The sequence below is a fragment of the Onthophagus taurus genome, chromosome 6, assembly GCF_036711975.1.
Source record: "Onthophagus taurus isolate NC chromosome 6, IU_Otau_3.0, whole genome shotgun sequence".
NCBI classification, from domain to species: domain Eukaryota; kingdom Metazoa; phylum Arthropoda; class Insecta; order Coleoptera; family Scarabaeidae; genus Onthophagus; species Onthophagus taurus.
Genome location: NC_091971.1, coordinates 2,583,757 through 2,596,244, shown reverse-complemented (window position 1 = coordinate 2,596,244; position 12,488 = coordinate 2,583,757). Strand labels below are relative to the sequence as shown.

The following is a 12,488-nucleotide window of genomic DNA, read 5'->3' as shown; positions in this document are numbered from 1 at the left end:
GTATATTTATATTGAACGAAAAGTAGATCTAGCACTGGACCTAGAATTAGAAACTTTCGGGTTTAGTCGTATGTCTCTTAAGACGGCTAAACTTGAATGTTTAATGCTGTTAATTCTAGTTTTAGTTGTTAATCAGCGTTAGATTGTTGTATATCTTTCATATATTCACCATTATAGAGGCTGCCAACTTGTTGGCAGTAAGAGCTCTTACATCTTAAAATCTTCATTTATCAACACAGAGGCTGCCAACTTGTTGGTAGCATGAGCTATTACACTTTGGAACTTGTAGACTTCATCATAGAATCTGCCAAGTTGTTGGCAGCAAGAGTTCTTACGTTTTAAAATCTACATTTTTCAACATAGAAGATGCCAATTTGTTGGCAGCATGAGCTATTACACTTTGGAACTTGTAAATTTCATCATAGAATGAAGAACTCTTACATTTTAAAATCTACAGTTATCAACATAGAGACTGCCAATTTGTTGGTAGCAAGAGCTCTTACATTTTAAAACATACATTCACCATCATAGTGGCTATTCACCAACTCGTTGGCAGTATGAGCTATTACATCTTAACATTTATATTCACTATTATAGAGGTTGCCAACTTGTTGGCAGCAAGACCTCTTACGTCTTAAAATCTACATTTTTCAACATAGATGATGCCAATTTGTTGGTATAGTAGAAACCATGAAAGCTGGCAGTGACAGATTGCTTAAAAATGGTATGAATCAAGATATGGACGTACGACTTAGATTATTTCATCACATACATTTAAATGTAGGTTATGTTAGTAATGGAGGTTATATTATGTCAAACATTGTCAAAGATATTATTTAATGATTTTCCTTTCAAAGAAAACATTTTCGGCTTGTGAAAACACTAACAGATTCATGACAACGCTCACAAGACGTTTTGATTTGAGGTTATAATTATAGAGTGACATCCCTTAGAAGAACAGACGTACTTTTTCGACGTGGCCATTTGAATTGTACAGTAGACATATTAAACTGATGCTATCTCTTTCCAACACACATTACTCTCTAGCGGTTTGTGAACTACGTATGCCATTTGTATGAGCGGAAAATGTTGATTTACTGCCAGCTTTCGTGGCGTCTACTATAGCATGATCTATTACTTTTTGAAACTTGTATTCTTCATCATAGAGTCTGCCAACTTGTTGGCAGCATGAGCTGTTGTAATTACTGTTCTAATTATCTAATTATCTTTACTATAGATGTTGCCAACTTATTGGCAGCATGTGCTAGTGCAGTTTGAAACTTGTATTCTCCATAATACAAGAGTTTCCGAAACTCTCTAAGTTCTAGGTCTAGTTTTAACTGCTATACAGCGTTAGATTGTTGTATATTTTTCAATGAACTAGAACTAACACTAGACCTTGAACTAGAAACATTCGGATTTAGCCGTACGTCTCTTAAGACGGCTAAACCCGAATGTTTCTTTTTCAAGGTCTAGTGTTAGTTCTAGTTTTAACTGCTACACAGAGTTAGATTGTTGTATATTTTTCAATGGATTAGAACTAACACTCTCTGAATGTCTCCTAAGACTGCTAAACCAGAATGTTTCTAATTCTAGATCTAGTGTTTGTTCTAGTTTTTCTTTCTCGTATCAGTTCGAGGTTGTACTGTACTAATATATCTCATTTGTTTATCTCTTAAAGTTTAATTGGAATATAAACATACAAGTTAAATTCGGATAAAATCGTGTTTTTGTATAAAATGTGGCTTAAATTGAGGTTTAAATAGGAAAACCTCCTCTTTCCACTTTAATAGTCCAAGGCCGTTATTTTATAAACCTGCAATTACAAACAGTTTCGGTTAATTATCGGCCTGGTGAACGGGTAATTTTAAGCTCGCGCGTATCGATGTTGGTGCAAATAACTGGTTATTTGTCGTTTAAAGCACGTTTTGTAGAGTCGTCACGACGCGTAGCGGTGGCGTCCCAAAGTTGCATTTTGTCGCAAATTGACCGTGGCCAAAGTTTTAATTGCGAAACGCTTTCCCACTTCCCCATTGAGTTACGACCGTTTTCGCCAAACTATGCCCCTTTCGATATTATAAGCCTTTATTGGTTATCAATTTGTGGTCGCCTTGCATAGGGTACTAAATAATATACAATTCAAACTATTGTATAACTTCTTAATAAGTTAAATTACATTGGAATTGTTGAGATTTTCGATCAATAACTCATATTATGGTAAAATCGATTTACGGATACCGTTAAATTATCCCGAATCATGTATAAATGAAATAGATGAACGTAGCAATTAACTTGATTTAAGATAGACATAAAATGGTTATCTCCAGAACGTGCTTTTACGTGTTAACAAAGTTAAACTAACAAGTTCACTTTAGTGCGGTTTCCCAGTTAAGAAACCGTCACTTTAAAACTTCATATTAATTTTGATATTCTCGCCTTTACCTGCACTAAATACTATTTTCCGAATTAATAATGTTAAGTGATCAAGATTTGGGTGCACGAGGTCTCTCACGTTTTAAATTGAATTTCGCGCGGTGAATACTAAAACGCGCTATAACCGGTACACAAAGTTCGGGGGCAATTTATGCATTTAATAAAACTGTATTTCGGGCCGCAACTTAATTAAACCGTATGCGCTACGAATCCGCGGTTCCCGTTGTAAACAATTCCAACGATTTTCTGGACAAAAAAATAAAGAAAAGTCGAGGGGTCTAGACCACGTGGAGTGTGCTCTCGCGAATTTTTAATCGAACGAACAACTTTTCTGTGTATACTCAATGAAAGCACGAAAATTCCGAAAGTTTTACGTTGAACGAATAAACTAATTTAATTGTACCCACGGTTTTTGGTCTTTCAATTAAAAGACCAAACAAAAGTCACGATGTTTTTTTTTTATTTCATGAAACTGAGCTTTTTTATATTACAAAAACCTTATATTCTATTTAAAATTTTTGAGTGGCACTGTATAAAATAGGGTGTATACAGTGTCATGCAAAAAGATTTTATGTGGAGACTTATTTTTGAATTTAATATTATTGGTTACAAATTTCTCTTTTAATTAACGTCGTTTCGAATAATTTTATAATTCATACGATTAATTAACACCAAATAAATTCTCGAATCACATAAATCTAACTTAATATTTTCATGGTTTAATGGTTTTCAAGTCATCTTGATGATATTCTAGCACGCAAATACCTTTAGAGATACAGTAGTCGATACGCAATTTCACGTTGGTAACGAAGGAATCAACGTGTTAAATGCAGCGTGACTCTCGTCGCGACGTCACCGGAGGCACCAATTACCAGACGGTTCCCGTGCAACGTGTCGATCCCCTCACGTTGTCTGGTCAGGAAATTGGTTTGAAGGGGAGCTTCGCTACATATCAAACCCATCAAGGAAAAAATTAATATTTTAAATGTTCATTTTGTGAAGATAACTTGGAACAAAATCACCCAGACATGTAGAGAATGAATCGTTTTCAACCCTTCAGACAGGTACGCAAACGATAATCTCGAGTAGACTGCGTCGGAATGGGCATCCGGAGGGTAGCTGGTGTTGTTGGGGTTAAGGTTTGGGGGGGTACGTCGCGACGCCCTTCCCCCCCAAACCCTACGTCTGGCGAAAATTGTTGGGTTGGGGGGTGGAGCGGCTACAACGACCTTGTTGAAATATACCGAAACGAGCGGCGCTAAAGTATAATTTATGGCCCTTAATTCACTTTCTGTCGACGGCAAAAAATAAACGGCACTGTAATCGCATTTATTATAACCACTCGGCGACGATGAAGAGGTGCAAGCGAAGGCTACTTGATATGTACCATAAATTCAAGCCGCAAATGGGAGTCGTTAACTTAACGAACAAAACAGAAAGAAAATAAGATAATTTTTGGGCTATGAAAAAATTAGTACCTTGGTTATGAAAAAGGAAATTATAAATCTTTCGTGTAATTAACTCGTTGAAAGGTGATATTAAATCTTCGTTAATAACATTCAAAATCTCCCTATATTAAAATCACTCTTATTGTTAAAACTAAAAGTGACGTTCAACTTAATCCAATAGAAGAACCTGTCTAATAAACTTGCGAAAATCACTAAAGACAACCCACCATCAACTGCTATTACGAAACCTTTCTCCTAGACATCGAATTTTCCGAGCTTAATGTTTTCAGGTACAAGTACAACCTGCGTTTTACGGTTGCTTCGTCTTTAAGCGTTTCCGACTTTTAGAAAACTAGAGGAAGCAGAAGTAATTAAACGAGCCCTCCAAGTCTTAAACCGTCGGGGATCAAAGGTCGGACAGGGCCAATTCCTCCTTGGCTTGGAAAATTATTCGTGGTCCGTAACAGTTCTCTCCGGAAACGCTCTTCGGGGGAACTTATACAAACCGGAGTTTGGCAACTCCGAGGATTAACGATCGCAAACTAACCGGATTTTATTTATTGTCAGGGTTCTCTTAGGATTCTAATCAAACCTTAATATACAGGATGTTTAAAAAAAAACTAGCACTAATCTCGGTGTCGTTTATCAGTTAATAATAAATATATAATTAACGTGATGAATGAGACTGCAAATTTTTCATTTGCTTTTCCACTCATTCTGGATCATAATGTCTCTTCTGCTTTCTGGATTGCTTTTGATTGTTTATCTTCCTGACATTGTTGAAAATTTACGGTGGGTACGATGTGGTATAATAAATAGATGTGGTAAGATGGAGGAGACAAAGAAGAAGAGGATGCTACGATCATATAAAAAGGATGAATGAAAGTAGATTACCGCGTGTAGTATTAGAGGAAAAATCAGCGGGAACAAGAAGATCAGAAAGACCATCGAAAAGATGGAAAGACAACTGAAAGTCCACATTACAAGTACACTTTAGCTATGAAATCGGAATTCCACAGACCAACAGATCTAACGAAGTGGGAGAAAGTGGAGATGTTTTTCTGAGTATGCTATATTATAAAACAAGAAATTACGCAAAACACTTTGACACATATTCTAAAATAATACTGGGTTTCCATCCTCTTCCTCATATCTGCAGCATATTGCGCAACATCTTATAGGCACAAGTTTGTTTTAAATTGGTGGAATAAATAGAGGGAACTAGTAATGTTCAGTAACTGGTGATCATATCGGGGCTCCTCGGTTGCGAACCTCGACTTTACCAAGTACAGTTGTAAATCTTTTGATAAAGTAAACCGAGATTGCTTGCGATCAAGACTCAGTGATTGGCTTTATTCGCATGTAAGATGCCACACAGTGTAGAGTTTTCTGATTTCGAGAAAGGTGAAACGGTCGGAATGTTCCTAGAGTCGGCAAACCCACAAAACTGGGAAATAAAGACTGGCGAGTGCTGGCCAGAGTAATTTGTAAAACTCCATGAGTTTCAACGAGTATCATAGAGTGTTATTTCGATGAATACCATCAGTAAGGAAGCACATCTGCTTGGTTTCAATGGTCGTACTGTCGCCATTAAGTCTTTGATCACTAAGTCTAATCGAGCTGCTCAGTTAATGTTTTGTAAACCACGAGAACGCCTCCTGCTTGAGTACATTGTACTAATAATAAAGTTCAGCGGAGGTGAGATTATGGTCTGGGGGTGTTGCTTCTGGTATAGATCCAATTTATGGCAAAAACGCCAATGGTAGGTTTCATGTTGCGAAGTCCATTGACGATTGGTATATTAGCAATGTGGACTGATCTGCCCAAAGCTCAGACCAGAACTTCACCGAAAAGCTCTCGAACGATTTGAATCGCCGAGTTAACAAATACAATAACCGTCCAAAATCGGTGAAAGAATTGGTGTCTTCTCCAAGCTGTGTGGAAGAAAATACCAGCCACTTATTTGTGGTTGTAAAGTTACACAAATCAATGAATTGAATACAAAGATTTTGAGCCAAATATCTTGTAATTATGAATCTTCTACAATATTTCTCTGCGCTTCTGTGAAAAAGCTGCAGAACATTAAAAACAAATTAGAAAAATTACAGACATTATTTTTATGTGAGTTGAGAAAACGCTCAACATAAGTGAAAATCCTGGGAATTTGTACAAATGTCGAGTGGCGATTTCTCACAGTATAGAAGAGGCTAGAAATAAGAACAACCGATGTCGAACACGAAAAATAGATTCTTCTCGGTAACGGAATCGGTTTTTCCGTGGACAACCTTAAAACGAACCACTCCGAAAGCTGGCAATTACTCAACGATTTTTTTTTATTTTATTTTCCTTTTGTAAATCGCCCGTCTACCAACTTTCATTTTTTACTCCGATTTTACCCCATAAAAGAAACAAATAAAAAATAAATCTCAATTACCCGAATTAACGTTGCACACTGGCGGATTCGTTAACTCAACTTTTAATTGACGCGTGCAGAAAAGGGATATTACAAAATGGGATTAATAAAAACGACTCACTCAAGGTGTACTTTGGCAGTAATTAAAGCTAACTTTAAAGCTGATTATATTTACAATCTACATTTCCTGGAATTACAAATTAACGTTCAATTAGAAAAAGGAAAGAATTAAAAGCCTATTGACATTTGAAATTAATAATTAATAATTAACCTAATTATAGCAAAATTTATTAAATTACTGCACCTAAAATTATTTAAGTCTAGTTAGAGAACCAATGATTTAATGGGTGGTTCATGTTATAATAAAACTAATTAACCCAATTAACGTAAAATTAATGTTCAATTATCGTTCAATGTTATAGAATGTGAAATATCGAAATCTGATAGCATAAAATATTTAAACTGTTATTTGAAGGGATCGATCGAAAAGTTGTGAAGGCACCAAACAATGTCGCTTATTATCGACTCCGAGAAGTCTGTTGGTTGGAAAGTTCGTCGTAGACGTCCCAGTTATTTCTCTCGCGAGATTGTCTGGAACCGAATACAACACAAAATGATAAAATGGAACAATCTTTCTGTCGAGAAATTATGATAGAGTTAAAATTGGAGTTTTACAACGACTCTTATTTTTATTGAAATCAATCTATTTTTTATGACCAAAAGGAAACATCGAAAATATTCTCATTTCCTCCTCGCAAATAATATTTTTGCAGAGCACACGAAATTTGTAAAGTTAATAACTTGTTTTGGGGTTTATAATTTGAAATTCGAATTTGCGTGGACTCTCCAAACAAAGGAAAGCGGTTTTGGGTTGAATCTTTAACCTATAAAAGGGGTTGTATTTAATTAATTTTTTAATAAGCCACCTTTATGGGTGCGAGCGTTCGAAATAAAATTCACGCCAAAAAAAATTCTTTTCCTACATTTTCTCATACAACTTATCCCACCCTCGGGAACACTCGACAAAACTTGCGCCTTTCTCGAAACATTAATTATAGACGAGAACGACCGTGCATCATGCTGAAAGTTCCCTCGTAAATAAGTGAAGATACCGAGGGGGGCGAATAGAAAGAAAATCACCCCTTAGTTGGACCTCCCACAATTTTCCAATGGGGGTTGGTTCTTATCGTGAAAGTGAAATATTTACTAATCGATTTTTTTTTAACTTTTCTTAAGACCTGTCACTTACATCCTACGGGACGTTGAGTTAATTCGACTGTGTGCGGGGGAAAATCCCCTTTTTTGTGTCATAACGATATCAACCCCAAATTTAATCTAGATTGGGATTTTTTCCTAAGTCTTTGGATGAGATAGTTTTGAACGAATCGTTTTGGGGGGAAATCGTCGACGGACATGGTAACTGAACTGGAAGGAAAGATACATGGAGATAAAAACAATGGGGTTGTTGACCGTTCTTCCCCTACGGCAACATATAAATTTTTGGTCCCCTCTGATTAAAAGCGTTATTTATTACTGAATGTGAAAGAGAAAGTATGTAATAAAAGACGAAATACCTCATAAAAATTGATGATATATTTTTACTTTTTCAGTTTTGAGGACTCTTCTTTTTTTTTGATATTTTACATTGTACAGTAAAACCTCGATATAACGGACCTCTTTAATACATCAGTATGTTTAATTATAAATGTTAGCACTCATATATAGAATAAAATTCGGGTTATTCCTCAAGTTGCTCTATTTCATGTTCATGGATAAACACGGGGTATTTCCATAAGTTGTCTGAAGACGCACGGCTAAACCTGAAACGTTCTAGTTCTAGATCTAAAACTTGAACTAACACTAGACCTAAAATTGGAAACATTCGGGTTTAGCCATGCATCTCTAAGGACGGCTAAACCCGAATGTTTCTACTTCTAGGTCTAGTGTTAGTTCTTGTTTTAGTTCAATGAAAAAAATATACAACATTGAACTAAAACTAGAAGTAACACTAGACCTAGAACTAGAATATTCCCCGAAACTTACCCCGAAACTTTCTAGTTCTAGGTCTAGTGTTACTTCTAGTTTTAACTGCTATACAGCGTTAGATTCTTGTATATTTTTCAATGAACTAGAACTAACACTAGACTTAGAACTGGAAACATTCGGGTTTAGCTGTACGTCTCTTAAGACGGATGAGACGGACATTCGGATCTAAAATCCGAATGTTTCTAGTTCTAAGTCGTGTTAGTTCTAGCTTTACATTACATTACATTACATAGAATACATATCTGGTAGGCGGACCAACCAACCTTGCACCGCGACCCTAAGGATCTATTGTACCCCGATAGATATCGTTATCAAATTTCACCGTGCAGTCCAATGCTCTTAACGAACATTAATACCTTGCTCGGCGAAAGGTCATTCAGATCTTTTGAGGAGATAAACTGCGACCCAAAAATCGAGAATCTGATACGATTAACGGCAGGGCAGTGGCATAAAACATGCTCAACCGTCTCTGCTTCCTCCGCACATAGTCGGCATTCAACATCGTCGGCTAAACCCAACAAGTTGAGGTGTGCTTTTAATCGGCAGTGCCCAGTAAAAACACCCATTAGAACTTTTATGCTACTACGGGCAAGTCCTAAAATATTCCCGGGTTTGACAGTGGCGATGTTAATAAACACCTTAGCATGTCTCATTCCAGGAGAACTGGTCCACAGTAGGCGAAGTCTCTCTTCAGCCCACAGTCCAATCCTATATTTGGCCATCGCAAATGATACACCAACTACTGGTTCCGGTCCCACAAACGCTTCAGCGCTGCCATCTCGTGCTAGCTTATCTGCCGCTTCATTGCCAGCAACACCAGAGTGACCCGGGACCCAGATCAGAGAGACTCTGTTATCACAACTCAGTGTGTTTAATGTTCTCTTACAATCATTAACCAGAGCCGACACCGTTTTCACGGCTTGCAGCGCCTGGAGAGCGGCTTGACTGTCTGAGAAAATTCGTACTGTCATATTCTTCACCCCTCTTTCAAGAAGGATTTTAGCACCCATGTCAATAGCAAATACTTCCGCCTGGAATACAGTACAGTACGTACCCAGGCTGTAGGCTTGCTTAATTCGAGGTGTCTGGCAGTATACTCCTGCTCCTACCCCTTCAGGCGTTTTTGATCCATCTGTGTACAAGCAAATGTCTGCCCGAACCAGAGAATTTTCATTTTCGATCCAGGACTGCCGCTCAGGCAGTACAATCTGGTATCGAGCATTAATCACTGATAGTGATACCGCCAAATCTGACGGCATTGATAGCACAGTATCAGTGCTTATAATGTCTTCCGCAGCCCATTGGTAGGACATGTCGGAACAGTTTTGAGCATATTGCTTAAATCTGTAAATGGTTGTTCTAGCCACTTTCTCTATATGCAAATGCAGAGGAGATAGGCCAAGCAGAACCTCCATTGCTAGAGTTGGCGTTGTGCCTATCGCACCAGAGATTGCCAATCCAGCTACTCGTTGAATTCGTGAAAGCTTACTGATAACTGAAGTCTGTCGGACTTTCCTATACCAGGCTGCTGCTCCGTATGTGATCATAGGTCTAACCACAGTCACATAGAGCCAGTACAGTCTTTCAGGGGTAAGACCCCAATTTTTTCCACAAAGACTGCGACAAGTCTACAAGGATAGTCTAGCTTTGTGCAAAACTCCCTGCAAATGTCCATTCCATGACAGGGTTTTGTCTAGGATTACTCCTAGATATTTGACTTCCTTTGAGAAAGGAATTTCTTCACCTTGGATAGTTGGGCGGATTAGTCCATCCAACTTTCGCTTCCTGGTGAAGGGCACAACAATTGTCTTTTGCGGGTTTATTGAGAGGTTCTCTCCCTTACACCAAGCGCAAATGGTATCTAGGGTCACCTGGAGGACTTTAGATATCCTCGGCAAACAGGTTCCTTTGACCATAACGACAATGTCATCAGCACAAGCTTGTATTTCCACACCAACGGCTTCGACTATCGCAATCAGATCGTCAACTAGGAGGGACCAAAGCAGAGGAGATAACACCCCTCCCTGCGGGCAGCCACCTCCCGGCCTGAAGCGTATCGTATCACCGTGGAGTGAAGTAGAAACTATTCTACTATCTAGCATATTGCGGATCCAACCCGCTATAGTTGCTTCCACTCCCCTGTCAAGAGCAGCTCTTTCAAGAGATTGTGGTATTGCGTTGTTGAACGCTCCCTCTATTATCCAGAAACGCACAAACCAAGATTTCTTTATCCTGCAGCGTCCTGGATACTCTACCAACTAAGTTGTGTAGAGCCAATTCTGCTGATTTTCCCGCTTGATAAGCATACTGGTGGCGACTCAGTGGACCAGATACCAATGGTACCGTACGGATATACCGTTCCAGAACTTTTTCAAGGGTTTTCAGCAGAAATGACGTTAGGCTGATAGGTCGAAAGGCATTAGAAGTAGGGACCGAACGGCCCGCTTTGGGTATGTAAGATAGCCGTACCTTAGTCCATTCTGCCGGCACATATTTCCAGGCGACACTCGCTCTGAAAATTTTTACCAAAATTGGCAACAACAAAGACCTCCCCTGCTGTAACAAAGCAGGAAAGATATTGTCTTCTCCAGGCGATTTGAACGGCTTAAACGTTTGAATTGCCTGGTCCACGGATGTGTAAGTGACGACTTTTCTAGCCACACTCCAATCCGTATTTGAGGGGCGCTTTGCCTTGCAGGAATAGCCCGCTGTGGCATTATCGGCCCTCATTACCAGGCTTCCTGTGAAGTGAGTCTGCATGAGAAGCTCCAACGAGGCTCTGCTAGAGAGTTCTAGCTTTAGTTAAATAAAAATATACTCAATCTATCGCTGAATAACAACTAAAACTTGAACTAACACTAATATTAAAATCAACACTAGACCTAGAACTAGAAATATTCGGGTTATATCGAGGTTTTATTGTATATATTGCTATAACAATATCTATTACACAATCAACTCGGCGTTTTTATAAAATCAATACAACACTTTTGTTATCATAAATCTCGGATTTTAAGTAAATAAATAAAAATCGAAAAATACTATAACAATAAACAACAATATTTTTGTTGTATAAAAAGGTATTAACAACGGATAAAATAAATTCGAAATAACTAAATTAATCGACTTTGATATTTTCCTGGTAGGTAATACGTAATATATCTCTATGTAAATCCCGTTCATTCAAGATTCCACGCTATTACGATTCTAGTCCACCTCCTTCCAATATTCTCTACTCATTTGAATGCATTACGTAGGCCAAAATGGCCATTTTAAGAGCTTTCGGGGTAGCGTCAAACGGCTTTTTTATTCCAAACTGTCGAAATGACGTTTTTAACCTCGTACAGGGGTAAGATGAAATGCCCAGATAATGTGAAAACCTCCTTCGAAAAAGTTTGCGATTGAGCCAAACTCTCGTTCTTTCTCTTTTTTTTTAATTTTTAGTCATTTCGTGGAAAAAAATTAAAGAAGTGGATGAGGAAGAATCTTTATTAAATATCGGGGACGGAAAAACAAGCGGCGTCGCGAAGTTCCAGTTGCAATTTAAAGTTTCCGGAGGATTTACCGGGCAATTATAACGAATTCTGGATAAGCCGGTCGCCTTGGACCGCCTTTCTGGATTTGAATAAATATCAAGGACCTCGGGAGCGTTCGCGACCAATTAAAAGTTCACCTCGGAAGGATTATGAATTCTTGATATCCATTATTGGACAGCGGATGGATTAAAGGAAGCTCTACCAAGATTAATTGCTCTTGATTCGAGACCATTCGGAAGTCAGATATTTATGGACTTCAAATGATTTGTGCGGAAATTTAATTTAATCGTTTTATTGTTAAGAAATGATTTAGTAAAGATACGTTAAAATACGTCGTCGTTGTGTTTAGAGAGATTTTAGGGTCTATGGAAACTATGGAAACGGTAGGCATCGAAACGAAAGATGAACCTTTCCCTTTTCAATGGCTTTCCTTCCCTTTCACTCTCTTTCCCGTTCGGTCGTTAATGGAATTTCGTATATTTCGTAGACAAAAATTTTCCCTCGGCAACAAAGACCCGAAGCTTAGCAGCCCTTTCTCAACGAACAAAACCCTTGGGGGATAAATCAAAACCGCGCAGGGAATGGACCGGTTGGTACACCTGATCCCGAATT

General features: G+C 38.2%; 1 protein-coding gene across 4 annotated transcripts in view; it reads right to left on the bottom strand.

Moving 5' to 3' along the window:
- The window catches only part of LOC111424720 (uncharacterized), a 74,283-nt gene that overhangs the window by 29,979 nt on the left and 31,816 nt on the right, over nt 1-12,488 (bottom strand). The window lies entirely within an intron of this gene.